Here is a 23,049-nt window from a genome sequence, read left to right as displayed (position 1 = left end):
CGAGACATAGGCAATTATATCCCCTTGAGGGTCTACTTCCCTTCTCAGGCTCAGCCCTGTTCCTTTCCCCAAGGGCTCCGAGAAAAGATGGTTTTTTAAGGAAACTGGCTCTCAGGAGCTGTTGTTTCCGTGGACTCTCCTTCCATGGTAAATGCGACCTGGCACCAGCTTGAGCAGTGACGTTGGTCCAGCAGCTTCTGCATCTGACAGTGTGTGAGTGTACGTGAGTGTGCGCGAGTGTCTGTGTGTATGCATGTGCATGAGTGCGTACAGAGGTTCCAACTCAGGAAGACCCTCATGAGCACTAGTTTCTTGACCAACTTCCAAGACTCTAAACATCCTCTTGACACTGCTCCTCATCTGATCTGCCCCATCCAATCCCTCCTCCTCACAGCTACCAGATGGGTCTTTCTGAAACCCCAAACCACATGGAGCTGCATATCTCCCCTGTTCAGCACTTTCTGGAGACTCACTGCCCCACTGTCTGGAATGGGGTCTAGAGCCACTGTCTCCTTCACAGCCTCCCTTTCCACTGCTCAGAAAAAGCCTACTCACTTTTCAAGATTCAGTTAAGACTCATAGCCACTATAAACTCTCTCCCAAGCAGTCCATCCATCTCCCCACCTCAGTAAGCAGAAATGACATCATATTGTATATTTTGTAAGTACCATAACCCTACACAAAGGTCTCACTCTACTGGATGAAAAGTTCCTGCCAGGCAGGACCTCTGCAAATGATCTTCAGATGCCCAGCTTCTCACCTGAGCACCTGGCACATAGCACTCAATCAATGTTCAACAAGTACACGAATGCATCTTTCAGCTGACAAAGAATTCCAGGCCCTTCCTGGGATAAAGGATACATTAAAAAGAAAAGTGAGCCCGAGGGGACTTCCCACATCAGGAAAGTGTGCAGTGCAAGAGACTGCTGTGCACTTACAAGTAAAATCGTCTAGGTATAAGAGAGGATAGGTTTTATGAAGAAGAAAAAGAGAACAGAGGGAGGAGAAGGGGGAAAATGAGGAGAAGAAGAAGGAGGAGGAATGGGAGGAGGAGAGGGGAACAGAAAATTCTATACCCAACCAAACTATCATTCAAGTATCAGGGGGAAAAATTCCAGTTATGTCATGGTAAGTTGGATTGTTGTTCTCAGTTCTTTACTCCCTCCCTTGGCTATGGTACCTTGAAGTACATCTCAGCAGAGAACGTAAGGTTTATACCCCCACACTATTGGCTTTGGATTTGACCATATGACTTGCTTTGGCCAATCGTGTGTGAGCAAAACCTTGGAATGTGGTTTGGCTTAGCCTCTCGGACTCCTTTCATTTGCCATGAGAAGAGTATGCCTCCAGGAGCTGCTCTCCCATAATGAGATACATGGAACAGATCCAAATCTGACTTACAGTTGGAACCAAGCCCAGCCAAGCCTATCCAGAAGCAGCCAAACTCCAGCTGACCCACAAGTAAGCAAATACATGTTTGTCATTATAAGTCACAGGACCATGGGCTAATTGCTCTATAGCATTAATGCAGCAACACCTGATTAATAGACAGACACAGAAAGCTCACTATTCAGGTCCCTTCTGTGAAAGAATTACTAGAAAATATCCTTCAGCAAAATGCAGTATAATCTAAGAGATGGCCAGGGAACAAAAAAAGTGATAGGAAAAGAATAAAATATAGAGTTATATCTAAATAGGTATTGACTGTAGGAAAAAATTAACAATAATCTTGAAGTTTATCCCAGATGGTCTCAAACTGAGAAGTGGTGATAGCAGGGGAAGTAAAAAGGTTCATGTCTTGTTCAGATGGGACAGGAGGGAATGAGGAATATGGATGTAATTAAGTCAACATCAATAGGGGAAAATAACTGTCAATGTGTAAATCAAAGTTTTTTATTATTTATTTATTTACTTGGTTGCATTGGGTCTTAGTTGTGGAAGGCAGGCTCCTTAGTTGTGGCTTGCCAGCTTCTTAGTTGTGGCATGTGGGCTCCTTAGTTGTGGCAGGCAGGCTCCTTATAGTTGCGGCATGCATGTGGGATCTAGTTCCTGGACCAGGGATCGAACCTGGGCCCCCTGCATTGGGAGCGTGGAGTCTCAACCACTGTATCACCAGAGAAGTCCCTAAATCAAAGTTTTAATGGTAATCACCAGAAAAATATAGAATTGAGAGGTATTACTTTCAATGTATTAGAATAAAAAAGAACAGATTAAAATGAAGAAAGCAATCAATCCGCAGAAAGCAAGAAAGGTTTTTTTTTTAAATTAAAAAAGAGACAAACAGGCAGCTTTTTAGAGACAAAACATAGACCAACATTGCAGGAATGAATTCAAACACATCAGTAAAAAGTCAAGGTTAAATTCTTCTATAAAGGCAGAAATTCTGGGATTAGGGGACATTACTGAAACAAAATGATGCAAAAAGGATACAAAGAAAAGATTAAAAAGAGAACAACATAGCAGGAAATACTAACAATAGACACTGGAACTATATTACTTCCAGACAATAGAATTTAAATACAAAAGCATCAAAAAGGACAAAGAAATATATATCTAATACAAAAGTAAATTTTATATAAGTCAGCAACCTTGATGCTCCTGACAACCAATTTTGAAATATTTCATTAAAAAACTGATAGAAAGGCAAGAAGTGGTCAACCTACCTCACAACAGATGCTTTAATGCACCTCTTCCAAAACTCAACAATAGATCCCCAAAAAGTGAGGATCTAGAAGAGTTCACTAATATAATTAACAGGAATAACTGAATAGAGAAATGCATACCCAACAAGCAGAAAATACACATTAATTTCAAACACACAAAACCCTCACAAAAATTGGCCACTATCAGACTTCAAAGAAAACTTCAACAGGTTTTTCAAAGCAGAAATCTCACGGGGCGCCTTCACTGAACTCAATTCCATAAATTATAAATTAATAGCAAAAAAGACCCCCAAAAACCCAATTCATCTGAGAACCTTAAAATAACCTTCTAAAAAAACAGACGTAGCCAAGTCATTTACTCATGCCTCCCAGATTGTTGCTCTTGACATTCTCCACTGCTGTATGTTATTTTTTTCAGTGTATCTTTTTCCCTCCTAGAATACCCACCTCTTAATCAAGAACTGTAGTTAGAGGGTATTTAGATATAAATACCCTTTACTTTTCTTCTTTATATCGCTGAAAATTTGTGGAACTCACTGGCTGTACAGAACATAATAAAAGATTTTCATAGTCTTTTATTCTTAAAATAAGTATCTTTTACATTATTCTTTCTACATGATCCTTTTTTGTACCTTTAGAATATTTTGATTACATCAAAGAAGACTGCTGATTTTGCTACTTGTATAAAGGGGTCTTCAAGCGAGTAAAAGATGTACATTTTAGATAGACAAAAAAATGTCCCTTGAATTTGCATCTCCTCTCTCACACCTAATCTGTAAACAATTGACATATTTTGTCCTAAAACACTTGGTTCGAGTTAAGCTTATTTGTTTTAAAGCCTGTATCATCAAACTCTCTTTAGATTTAAAATGCTATTGAATATGGTACTTTTGAGGAGAGAGTGTGCCCAGAACTTAGGATACAATAGGCCACGTAAGCCAAGTGTACAATAAATTTTCTAATTTTACATCTAAAACAAGGAGATGTGGTCACTGAAATATAAAATATATATGTATATATGTAAGACTTAATTTAGTCTTGCTTTGTCAAGCTGTTTGCTAGAGCGTTCAAGATCACAATATTAGTCTAACTCTTAAAAGTGATGTAAGCTGGTAGCAAAGTATTAGTTCAAACACATGCACTTACCTGATAAAAATTAATAAATTAACATAAAAAACAAAAACAGACAGAATTGTGATCTATTTTAAAACAAATACAGGTCATTGAATATCAAAACCTATAAATTGCAGCCAGAGAGATATTCTGAAAAAGATTTACAGTCTTTAATGCAAATATTAGAAAAAATGTAATGAAAATGATGCACTAAGCATTCAACTCAAGAAGCAAAAACCACAAAATATCAAAAAAGTGCAGAACTAATAAATATAAAAATAATAATAAATATAAAAGCATAAATAAATGAGTTGCTAAATGAAACTAAAGATTCATTCCTTGAAAACTAGATCAATAGCTAAATAACTGACTCCTTTAAAAGGAGTCAAGAATTTAGAATTTAGTTGTGTGTGTGTGTAAGCAAGTGAATACAAAAGTGATAGGATCTCAAGTTAGTGGAGATTAAATAAATTCAGTTGGAACAATCAATAAAGTTTACTGCAACAGAATTAAGGTAGATCCCTACCTCACACCATACACACAAAGTTGACCTCCAAATGAATCAAAGAACAAACATAAAACACTATAAAAGAATTATGAAAAATATAAGATAAACGTTTTTGTAAATTTAAGGTAGAGTAGAAATAAATTGCAAAGACTATAAAGAAAAGAACTACATACATTTTTCTATTGTGTACAACAAGAACAAAAATAAGGTTTAAAAGCACAGAATGGATCAAAATATTTGCAACATGCATTACAGATAAAGAATTAGCATCCAGAATTATAAATAATTTAATCAGAAAAAAGTAAGAACCCCTCCCCTTTTCTTTCTACCCTAAGAAAGTCAATAAAGAGGTCCGTGATTTCAGCATTCATTCTCCTTAGTTTTCTGCCCAGACTTGGTATACACCAGTGAAATACAACCTTCCAAAACCCACAGCATAAGTAACCTGATTGTATTATGTTGATAGAAAGCCACATGAGTAGCTGTCTAGATAGAGATGTGGAACTCACCATGCATAACCTCTTCTAAAATGATGTTGTCATGGTGTTCCAGGTGCCGACTGCTTGATCAGAGCACAGCCTCTGCAGACTGTTTGTAGTCTGCAGCTACATGAAATTAACATCCCATATAAGAAACCATACTGGATGCTCAACATCACTAATTATTAGAGAAATGAAAGTCAAAACTACAATGAGGTATCACCTCACACGGGTCAGAATGGTTACCATCAAAAAGTCTACAAATAATAAATGCTGGAGAGGGTATGGAGAAAAGGGAACCTCTCTAGACTGTGGGTGGGAATGTAAATTGGTGCAGTCACTATGGAGAACAGTATGGAGATTCCTTAAAAAACTAAAAATAAAGTTACCATAGGAACATGCAATCCCACTCCTGGGCATATATCTGGAGAAAACCATAATTTGAAAAGATATATGCACCTCTGTGTTCATAGCAACATTATTTACAATGGCCAAGACATGGAAGCAACCTAAATGTCCATTGACAGAGGAATGGATAAAGAAGATGTGGTACATATATTCAACAGAATACTACTCAGCCATCAAAAAGAATGAAATAAAGACATTTGCAGCAACACAGATGGACCTAGAGATTATCATACTAAATAAGCCAGACAAAGACAAATATTACATACCGCTTATATGTGGAATTTAAAAAAAAATTGATACAAGGGACTTCCCTAGTGGCACAGTGGTTAAGAATCCACCTGCCAATGTAGGGGACACGGGTTTGAGCGCTGGTCCGGGAAGATCCCACATGCCGCAGAGCAACTAAGCCCGTGCGCCACAACTACTGAGCCTGCGCTCTAGAGCCTGTGAGCCACAACTACTGAACCCGCATGCCACAACTGCTGAAGCCCGAGCACCTAGAGCCGGTGCTCCGCAACAAGAAAAGCCACTGCAGTGAGAAGCCTGCACACTGCAATGATGAGTAGCCCCTGATCACCACAACTAGAGAAAGTCCGTGCACAGCAATGAAGACCCAATACAGCCAAAAATAAATAAAAAGAAAATAAATAAATTATTTTAAAATTGATACAAATGAACTTATTACAAAACAGAAACAGATCCACAGACATAGAAAACAAATTTACCATCACCAAAGGGGAAAGTGGGGAAGAGGGATAAATTAGGAGTTTGGGATTAACAGATAACACACTGTTGTATATAAAATAGATAATCAACAAGGACCTACTGTATAGCACAGGGAACTATACTCAATATTTTGTAATAACCTATAAGGGAAAAGAATCCGATAAAGAATATATATGTGTGTGTGTGTATATATATATATTAACACAGCCTCCTGTCCATATGACATAGATCCAGAAATGTTACAGTGCTCTGTTTTTACTTATAGAAAGTTTCTACATAAAATTGATCATCCATATTCAAGCAGAGCAGGTAAAGTTTAGCCAGAACATTTTATTGCTGTTTTGCTATTACTACTGTAAAAAGAAAATCTGTTCTAAATTGCTTTCTATCACTCTTAGTAAAGCATAATAATCATTTTATTTTAACAAAGTCTTTAAAAATTTTTTCTCTTTTCTTTTTTTCCCAGTTTTATTGAGATATAATTGACAGATAGCACTGTATAAGTTTAAGATGTACAGCATAGTGGTTTGACCTACACATACTGTGAAATGATTACCACAGTGAGTTTAATTAACATCTAGCTTCTCATATAGATACAAAAAGAACAAAAGAACCTGTAATGGAAAAGAATCTGAAAAAGAATACACACACACACACATATCCATAACTGAATCACTTTATTGTACACCTAAAACTAACACAGCATTGTAAATCAACTATACAAACAAATATCGTATATTAACACATATATGTGGAATCTAGAAAAACGGTACAGATGAACATATTTGTAGGGCAGGAATAGAGATGTAGACATAGACAACAGACATGTGGACACAGGGGCGAAGGGGAGGGTGGGACGAATTGGGAGATTAGGTTTGACATAAATACATTACCGTATGTAAAATAGATAGAAGTGGGAACCTGCTATATAGCGCAGGAAGCTCAGCTCACAGGGAGCTCGGCTCCGTGCTCTGTGGCGACCTAGATGGGTGGGATGGGAGGTGGGAGGGAGGTCCAAGAGGGAGGGGATATAGGTATACATATAGCTGATTCACTTCATTGTACAGCAGAAACTAACACAACATTGTAAAGCAATTATACTCCAATAAAAAATTTTTTTAATTAAAAAAAATTATTTTGGATTCCATATGTATATGTATAGCTGATTCACTTTGTTATAAAGCAGAAATGAACACACCATTGTAAAGCAATTCTACTCCAATAAAAATGTTAAAAAATGTTTTTAATTAAAAAAATTTAAAAAGAAAGAAAAATGTGATGAGAATGCTCTGGATCTACTACTCTCCTAACAACTTTCAGATCTATATTACAGCAGATATATATTACAAACCTTTTTTCTTTTTTAATTATTTAATTTATTTATTTATTTATGGCTGTGTTGGGTCTTCGTTTCTGTGCGAGGGCTCTCTCTAGTTGCGGCAAGGGGGGGCCACTCCTCATCGCGGTGCGCGGGCCTCTCACTATCGCGGCCTCCCTTACTGCGGAGCACAGGCTCCAGACGCGCAGGCTCAGTAATTGTGGCTCACGGGGCCAATTGCTCCGCGGCATGTGGGCTCCTCCCAGACCAGGCCTCGAACCCGCGTCCCCTGCATTGGCAGGCAGACTCTCAACCACTGCGCCACCAGGGAAGCCCCACCTTTTTTTTTTTTAACAGGACAGTGTGGATAGGCAATTTACACAAAGAGAAATACAAACAGGCACTACGTATATAAAAAGACACCAGCCTCACTAGTGTCTGCACTAAGGGCCGTGGAGAAGAGAAAAGGCAGAGAAAAGCACAAACCCTCGCACTTGAACCCTTGCAGATTTGCAAAGTAGCAATGGAGGAAAAGTTCAGTGTGCCAGCAGGAGGCACTCACGGAGGATGTCTCCCACCAAAACTTGAATCCTGACCTAAAGGGTCTCTTTGATTCATCACAAGTTGTGCCTCAAAATTTCTGGAACTTTGACAGAAGTACGAGCTCTTTGATGTCTCCATCTGCCTCATAACTACCATCACACTTTGTTTTCCTTTTTGGAGCACACATTCCACAGTGAGTCTAGTGTGTAATTATTCTTGAAAACTTACCCACATGTAAATCAGGCCACAACGTTTTTTTCATGCAAAAAGCACCTAATCCTTCTTCCCAGGGTTGCAACACGAAACCTAGTCAACGTCTTAGAAACCACAGAGCCAGGCTTGCCCACAAAAACACCACTCCCAGGGGCACAAGCTTGATGAGCCCTGGTGGAGGATGCTCAGCCATGTGAGACATTAAGAGCTAAGCATAGGAGGCAGAATTAATAGTTAACAATTAAGAGAACATCGGGGGACATGGGCCAGGCCCGGGGAAGACAGGACAGTTACATCAGTTCTCCCAGCACATGTGACACGGCATCTGAGGGCACGACAACCTGTCCTAGAGACCAGCCCTCACCCTCAGGAAGTCCTGTGTTTAACCATCCTATTTGTTTTTAATTGTGGTCATCACATAACGTAAAATTTACCGTCTTAACCATTTCACGTGTATGGTTCAGTAGCATTAAGTACATTCGCCGTGTTGTACGACCATCTCACCATCCCTCCATGGAGCTCTTGTCATCATCACAACTGAAACTCCATACCCATTAAACAATAACCCCCATATCCCCTCTTCCCAGCCCCCATCAGCCACCATTCTACTTTCTGTCTCTATGAAATTGACTGCTCTAAGTATCTCTTATATAAGCAGAATCATACAGTGTTTGTCCTTTCGTGACTGGCTTGTTTCACTTAACATAATGTCCTGAAGTTTCATCCATGTTACAGCAAGTGTCAGAATTTCCTTGCTTTTCAAGACTGAATAATATTCCATTCTATGTATAGACCACATTTTGTTTATCCATTCATCCGTCCATGGACCCTTGGGTTGCTTTCATCTTTTGGCTTTTGCAAAATTCATCCTATGCCTTTTTAAAGGCATCCAGAAGACTGCACAGTAACTCACTGCAAAGCCTTGCAGTGAGCTTTACTTTCCCCAAATGAGTCTCGTGTCTAACCTAAATCCTTTGTGCTATATCTTAAGGTCGTCTCTCCCTCGTGCTCACTGAAGACTCTGCCTCTGCTCCACCACTCACAAGTTTTAGGACTTTTAGCAATGCCCTTCACCCTTCACCTTTCTACACCTCATTTTCACATTGGTAAAGGGGGAAATCTTTGCAGGACTTTGGGGAATACTAAAGGAGCTAATGCACAGAGAGCAGTGGGCCCTGAGCCTGACACATGGTAAGAGTGCAATGCTGGTTTCACTCCGAAATAAGCATGCTTTGTAGATTTAAGAATTGTCACTTTTCTCCTTTTTTTTTTTTAACTCCTTGAGATGACTCATGTTTCCTAATCAAGTCCCCTTGTGTCCACTTAGTCAGCTCACACATACAGAGATGCCCACTCTGTACAGAGATATCCACACGTCCTTCTGCAGAATGGCTCAGGGCTGAGAATCAGGGCCGTGCTATGAGACCCGGTCTGGGGATCACTTAAGCCCCCTGGGAGCTAGGTTCTAGACTCTCATCCCTGGGAAAAAGGGTCTCCAAATTCAGCAACTGCTCCTCCAATAGGAAAAGGTTGCCACTTAAGAAAGGGTTAGAACCAAAGTCCACACCCCCAGGCACTCCCTGCCATGGGAGATCAAACCCATTGGCTTCAACAAAACTAAACATCTTAGAAAGACTTTTTTAAAAAAGAAAGTCAAGCATACCATATATAAAACTACAATAAAAAGTCTTTGGTTAACAGAGGGGGTAAAAAAGAATCCCTCATGTGTGGTGTGGTTTCTTTTACTATCTGAGGAAGATCAAGATGACAAACATCACAAATTGACACGAAGGAGTCACAGTCTCTGACTTTTCTGTCACTAATTCTCAGAATTCTAAAATGAAATAACAATCATCATAATACACCATGGTTTTGCAGACTGCGATCTACTGAATTGCAAAAGGGGTTTCACCCAACGTTAATCCCTCAATGACTTTTCGTTTTTCATAACTGATGTTATTTCCTCCTTTTGCAAAGAGCGGTCGTGACACAGCAACTGTGACCCACGGAGGAACCTTGATTTTCTATGAAGACGGAGTGTTAGCTCCACCAGATCACTGTCTTCCCACAGGACTTTGCTAAAGTCTCCAAAGGAAATTCCTCATCTTATTTTAAAGAAGGTAATCTGCAATTTCGTGAAATGTAGGCAGTCTTTAGAATGAAGAACTTTCAGTTCAGCAAATAACAAATAAGTAAAGAGTTCCTAAAAGGGTACTTCCCCTCCCAAACCGCCCCCCTCCCCGCTATCCAAAAACGGAGCGTCCCTAGGAAACCTTTCTTAAGCAGAAGTAGCATAAAGCAAATAATCAGTTACCTTAGGACCCATCTTGCTAATAGACGCTTAAAATAAATCGACATCAAGCACAGAGGCTGGCAGACACAGTTCAAAGCTATGGCGGCTTGATGCTGAGATGCTGAGCGTAGTTCCAGGTGAAGGCACTAGGTGGTGCTACTTTAGCAGCTGGGGTGCGCGCTGCCTCTAACGGCTCAAAGCAAAACACAGGCTGATCGCTACTTTAACTTTCTGCCTTTTTCCAAAAAAGTAAAAATCCTCTTGGGATTTCTTTCGATGAGCAAAAACAGGTAGTAATGTAGGTCTTTTGTAAAAGTGGAATGGCATAAGTTGAACTTTTGAAAAGTAGGGGATGCTTGTAATGGTTTTTCCATGAGGCCCATGCTGGCAACTTCTGCTGGGAACCACGGGGGCGTCAGAAGAGTTGACTTTTGGGCTTAGATTCTTCCTGTGATTGCTGAAGTAAAGAGAGAAATCACAATCTGACTTGTTATCCAAACTCCTCTAGGCCAAGAAGAGAGGAAGAAATGGGTATTCAATATTTACCAAGTCTCAGTGGCTGCAGCAATGCCAACCATTAACATGTACCGAGTTGGGCACGCTGCTGTGCCTGTTACGTGTACCATCTCATTTATTATTCGCAGCAATAAGTCCCCAATATGTAGATGGAGAAACAGAGCCTGAGACAGGATCCTGTCCCAAGATGCCTCAGTTAGTGGACCATGAGGTCCAGATTTGAAGCCGGGGGCCAGAGCTTTCATTCACATCCACTGCTGTCATTGGTACAGGTGAGGAATCTTTGTCATTGACTTTCTGAGGAGTCCATCAGAGGTCGCCTATCTGGAGCAGATGGAGACAAGGTTGAAAACCACAACATCTTTTCCTCAAATAAAACAGGTTTAAGGAAGGTTAAGTTCCCACAGTGTAGGTAAAGGCTGCCACAGAAAGGACTTTCTACTTGAAAAGTAAGTAAATGAAGATCTAAATAGACATTTCTCCAAAGAAGACATACAGATGTCCCAAAAGCACATGAAAAGATGCTCACCATCGCTAATTAGAGAAATGCAAATCAAAGCTACAATGAGGTATCACCTCACTTTGGCCAGAATGGCCATCATTAAAAAGTCTACAAATAATAAATGCTGGAGAGGGTGTAGAGAAAAGGGAACCGTCCTACACTGCTGGTGGGAATGTAAGTTGGTGCAGCTACTATGGAGAACAGTATGGGGGTTCTTTAAAAAACTAAAAATAGAGCTACCATATGATCCAGCAATCCCACTCCTGGGCATATATCTGTAGAAAATCATACTTTGAAAAGATACAGGCACCCCATTGTTCATTGCAGCACTATTTATGATACCCAAGACATGGAATCAACCTAAGTGTCCATCAACAGATGAATGGATAAAGAAGATGTGGTATATATATACACAATGGAATATTACTCAGCCATAAAAGGGGTAAAATAATGCCATTTTCAGCAACATGGATGGACCTAGAAATTATCATACTAAGTTAAGTAAGCCAGGCAGAGAAAGACAAATATCATATGATATCATTTATACATGGAATCTAAAAAAAAAATGACACAAATGAACTTATTTACAAAACAGAAAGAGACCCACAGACTTAGAAAACAAACTTATGGTTACCAAAGGGGAAAGGTGGGGGGAGGGATAAATTGGGAGGGTGGGATTAATATAGACACACTATTACATATCAAATAAACAACAAGGACCTACTATATAGCATAGGGAACTCTACTCAATATTCTGTAATAACCTATACAGGAAAAGTAAGCAATGGACAGTGACAGGTTCCCCTCTCAGTAGGCTGAACATATGAGGCAGTCAGGGTCTCACAGGCTTTCAGTGGACTGGAACAAAGAAAATACAAGAAGCCAAAAGTAGAACTGCTGCTGCCGAGAGCTATGGATAAGGGGCCGAGTGAGCTCTGCTGGGTGAGATTTCAAGAACTCAAGCAAGCACCAATTCACACCTGCACACAACACTCTCCCGAACAAACAGATCTTCCTCTGGCATGGGAACTTATTTGCCTTCCGAGTCTGAGAGATGTGGTATCCAGACCAGGAATGCAGAGCACAGGGACATGGGGAGGGGTGTAATTGAAGGAGGAAGCTGAGCCAAAGTCCTTCCTCCCTTTCCCCATAAGTTAATAGCTAACATGCAAGGAAGAGATTTGAAGGAGTCTGGTTCCCTTCCTTCTAAAAAACAATCTCTTGGGATTCCCTGGTGGTGCAGAGGTTAAGAATCTGCCTGCCAATGCAGGGGACACAAGTTTGAGCCCTGGTCCAGGAAGATCCCACATGCCGTGGAGCAACTAATCCTGTGCACCACAGCTGCTGAGCTTGCACTCTAGAGCCTGCAAGCCACAACTACTGAGCCCATGTGCCACAATTACTGAAGCCCGCATGCCTAGAGCCCGTGCACTACAACAAAGAGCAGCCCCCACTCACTGCAACTAAAGAAAGCCCATGCACAGCAACGAAGACCCAATGCAGCAAAAAATTAAATAATTTATTTTTTAAAAATGGTCTCTTTCGCACCACTACATATAAACCACATCTTGAGGAGAAAAAGAAGTTTCCACCTGATAAGAAGATTATGCCACGGAGCTCCTTCTGTCCCAGGAAAAAAATATAGGAACATAATTCTTTTATTCATGACTCACTGAGTTCCCACCATGTGTCAGATGTTATACCAGGCACTTGGGAGTTGAGCACAGGTGAAGAAGGCAGCACACAGGAAGCTGCATGACTGGACAGCTGGGCAGGAAGGCAAAGATGTTGACCCGGAGCTGTGGGAGCACAGGAAACGTCTGATCTGTGGTGGAGCAGGACAACCAGTGTCAATGCCTTACTCCCAGATGTGAGGAAATTGTGCAGAAAAACTTACAAATTAGTCAAGTCTGTTCTGTCTGGAATTCCTGAGGTGAGCCGAGAAGCCACCAAGACAGTTGACTTCAGAGCTCTGTGCACAGAGATACTTTGTTGCCAGGCATTTCATAGACCAGTAGAGTTAGAAGAGGACCCTAAGATGTTCCACGTCAATGCCCTCCTGTTACAAGTGAAGAAAGTGACCTGAAGAAAGTGGCCCCAAGAGAGTTTCAGGGACGTGTTCAAGAAAACTAGATAACTGTCTGATCAAAAGCTGAAGCCCACTTTTCTTCAATTTGTCCTGATCATCAATTTGCTCTGATTCATCCATCCATCCACCATCTGCCCATTCATTCATTCAAAGATTGACTAAAACATTTCATTGAAATATTTACAGAGTGCTAATTATATGCCAAGAACTGGCCTTGGCTCATCATCTCTCTAGAACAAAAGAATCTAAGATTCACACGAAAATAAACTTCATTATGTCTATTTCAAATTTATCAATATTACAAGTATTGTGATTGTTGTGTCATTCAGTATGTCCCTGCTTCAATCTCAATCTAACCACCTACTGGTGAAAGACTTCCAGGGAAAACATGTGGAGCATTGACAGCATCTTCTATGGTATATTACAGTAAAACTACAGAAAACCAAAAACTCAAAAAAAGAAGAATCCTGAAAGCAGCCAGAGCGGGGAAGACATATGACCTTCAAAGGAGCAACAGTGAGACTTACAGTTAACAAAAACAGCTTACAGTTAATCAAAAACAAAAAATTTACAGTTAACAAAAACAGCTTACAGTTGATCAACAACAATGCTGAAAGACAAAAAAAAAATACAACCAAGAATTCTATACCCAGTGAAATATCTTTCAAAATTGAAGGCACAATAAATGCACTTTCAGACCTCAAGTCCCTCCAACAATAACCTGAGAGTATTCATCAGAAGAAAACCCACACTGAAAGAAATACTCTTTAGCAAAAGGAAAATGTTCCCTGCCACCAGAAAAGAAAAGAAAACCACAAAACCAAAGAAAAGCAAGGAAAAAGGCATACATGTGGGTAAATGTAAACAAATACTAATTGTACAAAACAATAATGATGTCTTATGGAAACTAAAATATATGTAGGATTAAAATTCATGATTACTATAATGGCACAAAAGGCATGAGAGGAGTAAACAAAGTTAAACTGTTTCAAGGTAATAATATTGTCTGAGAAATGATGAAAAAAATATTTATTTATATTCAAGTATAAAAGGCCAAGAATATAAAAATAACTATCTAATGGAAAAGGGGAAATTGGACAATAAAAATATTTTATTAATACAAAAGTAAGCAATAAGGGAGAGAAAAAGAAACATAAAACAAATTACAAATAGAAAACAAATTATAAGATGAACATAATTATATAAAATGGAAATAAAACAAATGTTCCAATTAAAAGACTGATGTGACATCAGCAAAAGTGGAGGAGTAAAGACCTCCAAAAGTTTGCCTCTCCAGAAAAGCAATATAAAACTGGCAAAATTTCTCAAAATCAACTTTTTCAGAACTCTGGAAATTAATCAAAGGCTTGCAGCAGTCCAGGGAAAGAAAAATCAACTAAATCTCAAGAAGAAAAGAAATAAAATGTATCTAATTGGAAAAGAAGTAAAACTATATCTATTTGCAGGTGACATAGTCGTGTATATATATCTATATACATATATGTATATAGATATATATGATTATATATATAATCCTAAAGAATCCACAGCAACAAAATCTATTAAAACTAATAAACAAGCTCAGCAAGGTTACAGGATACACAATCCATATTCAAAAATCAGTGGTATTTCAGGGGAGTGGCCAAGATGGTAGGGTAGGAAGACCCTGAGCTCACCTCCTCCCATGGGTACACCAAAATTACAACTATTTACACAGCAACTATTGATGAGAACGACTTGAAGAATAGCAGAAAATATTTTCCACAACTAAAGGTATAAGGAAGGAAGCACAATGAGATGGGTAGGAGGAGTGAACACACAGTATAGTCAAGACTCAAACACTTGGACAGCACACCCTTGGGTAAGTGACCCACAAATGGGAGGATATCATAATTGCAGAGTTTCTTACCAAAGAACAAGGGGTCTGAGCCCCACATCAGTCTCATCAGCCTCAGGGTCCTGCACCAGGAAGATGAGCCCCCAGATCATCTGGTTTGAAAGCCAGTGAGGCTTGCATATGGAGAGCCTGAGGGCTGTAGGAAACAGAACCTCTGCTCATAAAGGGCACACAAAAATTCACACATTCCAAGACCCAGCACAGAGGCAGTCATTTGAAAGGAGCCTGGGTCAAACCTACTTGCTGATCTTGGAGAGCCTCCCAGAGACCCAGAAGGCAACTGGGACTCACCTTGGGGACCTAGATGCTGGTGGCAGCCATTTGGGGAACTCGTTCTACCACAAAGACACTGGTGCTGGCAAGTGCCACTTTGGATTCCTTCCTCTAGTCTATTAAGGTCATGGGCTTACCTGCCCACCAGCCAGTTGGCACAAGTCCCAGAACCCTCAGGCCAAGCAGCCAGCTGAACAGGGACCCAGCCCCTCCCACAAGCAGACCCAGGACGCAGCCCACCCACCAGTGGACTGACACAAGCCCCGAGATCCCACAGGCCCTGGCCCTACCTACCAGCAGCCCAGTACCAGCCCCAGAACCCCTGGCCCCACGTCCAGTAGCCCTGGGATCTGGCCCCCCCCACCAACAGGCTGGCACCATCTCCAGGGCCATGAGCCCCACAGCAGCCACACGAGTGAGTTGATACCCACCCACAAGTGGGATGATACCAGCCCCAGACACCCCAGCATCTGCAGCCAGCCACCGCAGGACCAGCCCCACCCACAAACTGGTCAGCACCAGCTCTGGGACCCCCAGGACCTGCAGCCAGCTGCACTGGGACCCACCAGTGGCTGGCAGCCTTCATACGAGGCAGCTCCTGGCAGGCAGTTAGGCCAGGGGCCAGCCCCACCTACCAGCACACCCACAGTAGTCAGACATGCATCAACAGAAGTGCCCACTCAGCCCACATATAGGGCACACCTAGATTATATAGCTCTGATGTACAGAGGGGAGTGTGCTGCTGAGCCCCATAGGACATCTCTTATGACTTCTTCTCCAAGATCAGGAAACATAACTGACCAACCTAATACATACAAATAAACACAGAGAATTAGGAAAAATGAGGCAACAAAGGAATATGTTCCAAACAAAGGAACAAGATAAAACCCTGGAAGAAGAACTAATCAAAGTGGAGATAAGCAATCTATCTAATAAAAAGGTAATGATTATAAATATGCTCAATGAATTTGGGAGAATGATGAACACAATGAGAAGTTTAAAAAAGAGTTAGAAAATGTAAAAAAAAACAAAATAGAACTGAAGAATACAGTAACTAAATAAAAATACACTGGTAGGACTCAACACTGGATTAGATGACACAGAGGAACAGATCAGTGAACTGGAAGACAGAGTAGTGGAAATCAGCCAAGTTGAAGAGAAAAAAGGAAAAAAGAAAAAAAGAATTTTAAAAAATGGTGACAGTTTAAGAGACCTCTGGGACCACATCAAGCATACTAACCTTAGGGATCCCAGAAAGAGAAGAGAAAGAGAAAGGGGTAGAGAACTTATTTGAAGTAATAGTAATTCACCTTCACAGGTGAATTCTACTAAACATTTAAAGAGTTAATGCCTATTATTCTCAAACTATTCCAAAAAATTTTAGAGGAAGGAACACTTCCAAATTCATTCTACAAGGCCAGCATCATTCTGATACCAAAAGCAGACAAAGACACCACAGAAAAAGAAAATTACAGGCTAATATAACTGATGAACAAAGATGCAAAAATCCTCAACAAAATATTAGCAAATTGAATTCAACAATACATTAAAAGTATCATACATCATGATCAAGTGGGATTTATCCCAAGGATGTAAGGATGATTCGATATCTGCAAATTAATCAACGTGATACACCACGTTAACAAACTGAAGAATAAAAATTATATGATCATCTCAATAGATGCAGAAAAAGCTTTTGACAAACCTCAACATTGACTTATGATAAAAACTCTCACGACACGGGTATAGAGGGAACATACCCCCTATCAAAACACCAATGGCATTTTTCACAGAACTATAACAAATAATTCTAAAATTTGTATGGAAACATAAAAGACCCCAAATAGCCAAAACAATCTTGAAAAGGAAGAACAAAGCTAGAGGCATCACACATCCTGATTTCAAACTATACTACAAAGCTACAGTAATCAAAACAGTATGGTACTGGTCCCAAGACAGACATACAGATCAATGGAACAGAATAGAGAGCCAAGAAATGAATCCACACTTACATGGTCAATTAATCTTTGAAAAAGAAGACAAGAATATACAATGGAAAAATACAGTCTCTTCAATAAGTTGTTTTGGGAAAACTGAACAGCTACATGCAAAAGAACCAAACTGGACCACTTTCTCACACCATATACAAAAATAAACTCAAAATGGATTAAAGACTTAAATGTAAGACCTGAAACCATAAACTTCCTAGAAGAAAACATAGACAGTACAGTCTTTGACATCACTTTTAGCAATATTTTTTGGATATGTCAGGCAAGGGAAACAAAAGCAAAAATAAACAAATGGGACTACACCAAACTAAAAAGCTTCTGCACAGCAAAGGAAACTACCAACAAAACAAAAAGGCTGCCTACTGAATGGGAGAAGATATTTGCAAATGGTATAGCTGATAAGGGGTTAATATCAAAAATATACAAAGAACTCATACAAATCAACATTTTAAAAAAAGGTTTAAAAATGGGCAGAGGACTGGAACAGACATTTTTCCAAAAGAGGCATACAGAGGGACACAAGCCCATGCAAAGATGCTCAGCTTCACTAATCGTCAGGGAAATGCAAATCAAAGCCACAATGAGACACTACTACACACACTCCAGAAAATAAATTAACAGTATCAAGTATCTGTAAAGATATTCAGCAAAGGAACACACATACACTGCTAGTGGGGTTATCAACTGGTTCAACCATTTTGGGCAATTGTTAGGCAATGTTCACTGAAGCTGAACATAAACACATCTATGACCCATCATCCTGTTCCTAGATGCAGACTCAACAGGTATGCCAACATATATTTGTCAAAAGACATGTGCATGGCACCATTATTCATAATGGTCCCAAACTGAAAACAACTCAAATGTCCATAAAGGGAGAAGAGATGAATAAAAAGAATTCATGAATACATTTATACAATAGAGCTCTATACAGCAGTGGAAAAGAAAGAACTACAACCCAGAGGGTTCTCACAGGTGGAATATTAAGCAAAAGAAGCCAAGCTCAAAAGACCACATACTGTATGGTTCCACTTATCCAAAGTGTAATAAAACCAGCAAAATCAATCTATTGTGAAGGAAGTGAGACTAGTTACCTTTGGAGGAGTTGATGCTTGGAAGGAGACAGGAAGGGAGCATATTGGGTGCTGTTAAGGCTCAAAGTCTTTGTCTAGGGGGCGTGTGCTGACTCTGTAATAATTCAGCACGATGCACACATTGTTCTCCATGTATGTGACACTTAAATTAAATGGTTCACCAAAAAAAAAAGCATTGGAAAGGCCATCCCGAGTGCACCAGGAGGAGTGTGAGCGGATAGCAGGGCAGGTGAGAGTGAGGCTGAGCAGAACCTGCGAGCAAAGTCGAAAAGCACAACCAGGATCCCCCCCACCCTTGTCAACTGTGCCAGGCAGGATCAAGGGCTGGTCCTGCTGAGATGGAGCAGCTGCTTCTCTGAGTATCAGAGACAGACAATTTAGAAGAGCCGACTCAATCCACGTAGAAAACTTTATCTCATTGGCCTCCTCCCCATAGCTTTGAACTATATCCAACTCCTTTCTTTCTGACAGCACAAAAGGAAGGAATATGCATACATGCAATTGACTTTAAAAGTGTCTCTGAAGATGACCGGGGGAAATGTTAGGCAGCTTTTGGAAGGTGACCGTGTGACACCGAAACTCCAACACACAATTCTACTGCTACTTGGAACTGTCACAACCACTTCGATGACATCACTAACTAGCCCAGTTGAGTGTACACCCTGTGTCAAGCAGTGTTCGTCACAATTTATATGTATTATGAGCTTGTCTAATCCTCCCAATCAACCTATGAAGCATATCTTACCAGCATCATCCCCAATTCACAGATGAGAATACTGAGGTACAAAAAAGTAGGCATCTTGCCAAGTTGCCATTCCTAGTTAATAGTGAAGCTGGGATTTGCCCCACTTGCTTCACCTCTCCACTCTACCACCTCCTGATGATCCAAGTCCAAGTCACCCCTACAGATTCCCAAAGTCAGCTTCTGCAAGACTGGGTTCATTTCTGGAGAAATACTCTTAAGAACTTCAAATCCAAATCACGGAATACACGCAGAGAGGGTGAAATGTATGTTCCAGAGAAAGAGGCTTCAGTTCTAAGTCTGAGTCCCCCTAAAGACATCACATTGCTAACAGAAAGACTAATCTCAAACTTCTTATGGAAATGACTACAAACAACAAAAGTTCATCACCTATAAATGATGCTCTTTTCAAGAGGTTCACATGTACTGTAAAAGTTGTATTCAACCTCAGCACCAAATCCTGCTCTTTGTTCTATAAAAGTGAATTACTGGGCTTCCCTGGTGGCTCAGTGGTTAAGAATCCACCTGCCAATGCAGGGGACACAGGTTTGAGCCCTGGTCTGGGAAGATCCCACATGCTGCAGAGCACCTAAGCCCGTGAGCCACAACTACTGAGCCCACGTGCCACAACTACTGAAGCCCATGCGCCTAGAGCCCATGCTCCACAACAAGAGAAGCCACCGCAATGAGAAGCCCTCACACTGCAACAAAGAGTAGCCCCTGTTCGCCGCAACTAGAGAAAGCCAGCGCACAGCAATAAAGACCCAACGCAGACAAAAATAAATAAATAAATAACTTTAAAAAAAAAAGAACTGAATTACTACCACCTCTAGAAAAAGGTCTTCCCCCAGGGAGAACTTTTTCAAGGGCAGACTATGCTCAGTAGTTAATGAGAATAGCTTGCTTTTGTGTTTCTAACCACTGCTCTATGGGACGGTGGCTCCGTAAGCTTTGATGCCACACCACTTGAAGCAGCTCTGCATGGGCCTCAGAAGCTGTTCATCAGTGTCCTGGCAGAACTGGCCGCCTAGCTGATACAGTTGAGACCTCTTCCTCCCTCCTCTCTTTCTGGAGCATTCCAAAGCATATAGATAGGGCGGGTTGGTGGGGGGGCATTACATGAGTATTCCTTGCACCTTCTAAGGGCTAGAAGGTGGGATGTAACACAGATGTAAACTAGCCCAGGGATGTAACTTGGCCTAAATCAATGGAGCCTGAACTATTCCAAACTGCGAAGGTCTGCCTTAAGGTATACCAGCTTCTTTTCCAAAAGGGACCTTGTCTTTATCACTTATGGGGATTTCTAAGATATCAGCTTTCCATCGTGGTAAAGAAGTCAATGCACAATTTGGAATGTGTTACAGATCAATTGTGCCGAGGTTAATAAGCCCGTTGTTTTCTAGTGTGCAGGCTGTGAAAGCCACTCAAGTCACTCACGTCAGCCTTTTCTGTTTCCAGCTGATGGAATCAACTCCTTCAAAGAAGCATGGCCACAGAGGGAATTGCTCCTTTTTACGATAAAGCTTGAAGTCCTTGATTCCAGAAGGACAAAAAGGGAATAAAAGGGGATAATATTATAGCTAACACAGAAACTAACACACCATTGTAAAGCAATTATACTCCAATAAAGATGTTAAAAAAAAGGCTCAGATCTCACACCAATGTGCTCTCTGCTGACACTTGGTCATAACCTCAGACTCTGCTGGATTTCTAGAGCAGCTGTCATCCTGAAGTGTCACTTCATAGTTTTTTGCTCTGTTTCTTCCTAAGCAGACATTGGTTCTGTCAATCTTGAACTTTTCCTTTGTCGCTGGGTTTCTCTCTCTGTGACATTGTGCCTTAAGTGGAAGGACACTGTTGCCTCAAGGATCACCTTCCCAGGGAAGGGAACATGGGTCTCCACTGTTGGTGGACATCCATATTCTTTTCCAGATGGCATCTACAAAATATCACGTCTCAAACCGGTACAATACAAAGTCCTGCGTAAATGGAAAATGTTGCCCCAAGCAGCGCAAGACATAAAATGATGGTTCTGATTTCCAACAATTCCATCAATCGCAGTATTTCCTCCTGATGGACACACACTCTACTGGAGGTTCCATGCTCATCATCTAGTTAAAACCAGACGCCTGCCTCTCACATGGGGAAAACTCTAGCCACACTGAGTCCTGAACCATGACAAGGAAGGCAAATCATATTCCCCTCTTTGGTCTTTCCTCCCCAAACTCCCTGCTCTCGTACTGATGACCCAGACGTGCATCAAGCATCAAGTTCTTGGGTCAGATGTGGAAACACGGCCCCAACATCTGCATAGCTGCCCAAACACGGACAGCTTGGCATCGAAGGCCCTACCTTAAAAGCAAGGAAGGGGGCTTCCCTGGTGGCGCAGTGGTTGAGAGTCCGCCTGCCGATGCAGGGGACACAGGTTCGTGCCCCGGTCCGGGAAGATCCCACATGCCGTGGAGCGGCTGGGCCCGTGAGCCATGGCCGCTGAGCCTGCGCGTCCGGAGCCTGTGCTCCGCAACGGGAGAGGCCACAACAGTGAGAGGCCCGCGTATCGCAAAAAAAAAAAAAAAAAGCAGGGAAGCGGGGGTTAGGGGACTCTGTGCAGATTACCCAGCAGCACAGGGAGCCGAGATGGCCTTGAACCTATTCCCAGCTCCACTGCTCACAGCTGGGTGACGTCACAGAGGTGGCTCAGCCTTTCTGAACCTCACTTTCCTCATCCATAAACCCAGCCAGTTAAACCTACTGACTGGCTTGCTGTGAGATTTAAATAAATTAGCATACTGCGCCCAGCTCAGTGACCAGCACAGACACCACGCTTTCGTGTTAGGCGGTTACAGCCAGAAACAGCATCTGAGGGTTCTGCCCTGGGAGGGGGGAACTTGCCCAGGGATGCTTCTAACCGTTGACAACCCGTCACCAACTCGCCCCTTCCCCCCTCCCACGCACCACGCCCACAGTCTTTCAAAAGGGAAACCAGAGCTCTGGTATTTATTTTTGTTCAAAAAATGATGTTTCAGTGATTCTTTGTCAATACAGGCACAGCTAATTCTTAACCTTCGTGAATAATAATAATAATAGTAATAACGCAAGAGGGAGGAGATATGGGGATATATGTACATGTGTAGCTGATTCAATTTGTTATAAAGCAGAAACTAACACACCATTGTAAAGCAATTATACTCCAATAAACATGTTAAAAAAAAACATAATGCTCAGATCTCACACCAGTGTGCTCTCTGCTGACACTTGGTCATAACCTCAGACTCTGCTGGATTTCTAGAGCAGCCGTCGTCCTGAAGTGTCACTTCACAGTGTTTCGCTCTGTTTCTTCCTAAGCAGACATTGGTTCTGTCAATCTTGGACTTTGCCTTGGTCGCTGGGTTTCTCTCTGAACCACCATCGTCCGTCTTAGATTCTGTTTTGCCCCAACTTTAGATAAGCAAAAGTTCCTTTTTTTTTAGAAAGAAAAGAGAAGTCAGCCAACCTCAGGGAACAGGTTTGAGGTTTTTTTTAACCCAAATCCGATCAATAGATGCTGCAAAACATAAAGATCGTTAAGCCTTTCTACCAGAAGAGAAAAAAGAACTTCTAAGAATACAACTGGCAAGACTCATAAAAGAGTTTTTCAAGCCTCTCTCCCCACAAGGGTCTTCC

The sequence above is a fragment of the Mesoplodon mirus genome (assembly GCF_964341445.2).
Source record: "Mesoplodon mirus genome assembly, chromosome: 14".
In the NCBI taxonomy this organism is placed as follows: Eukaryota; Metazoa; Chordata; class Mammalia; order Artiodactyla; family Ziphiidae; genus Mesoplodon; species Mesoplodon mirus.
The sequence above is the reverse complement of the archived record's forward strand: the minus strand, read 5'-3'. Positions refer to the sequence as shown.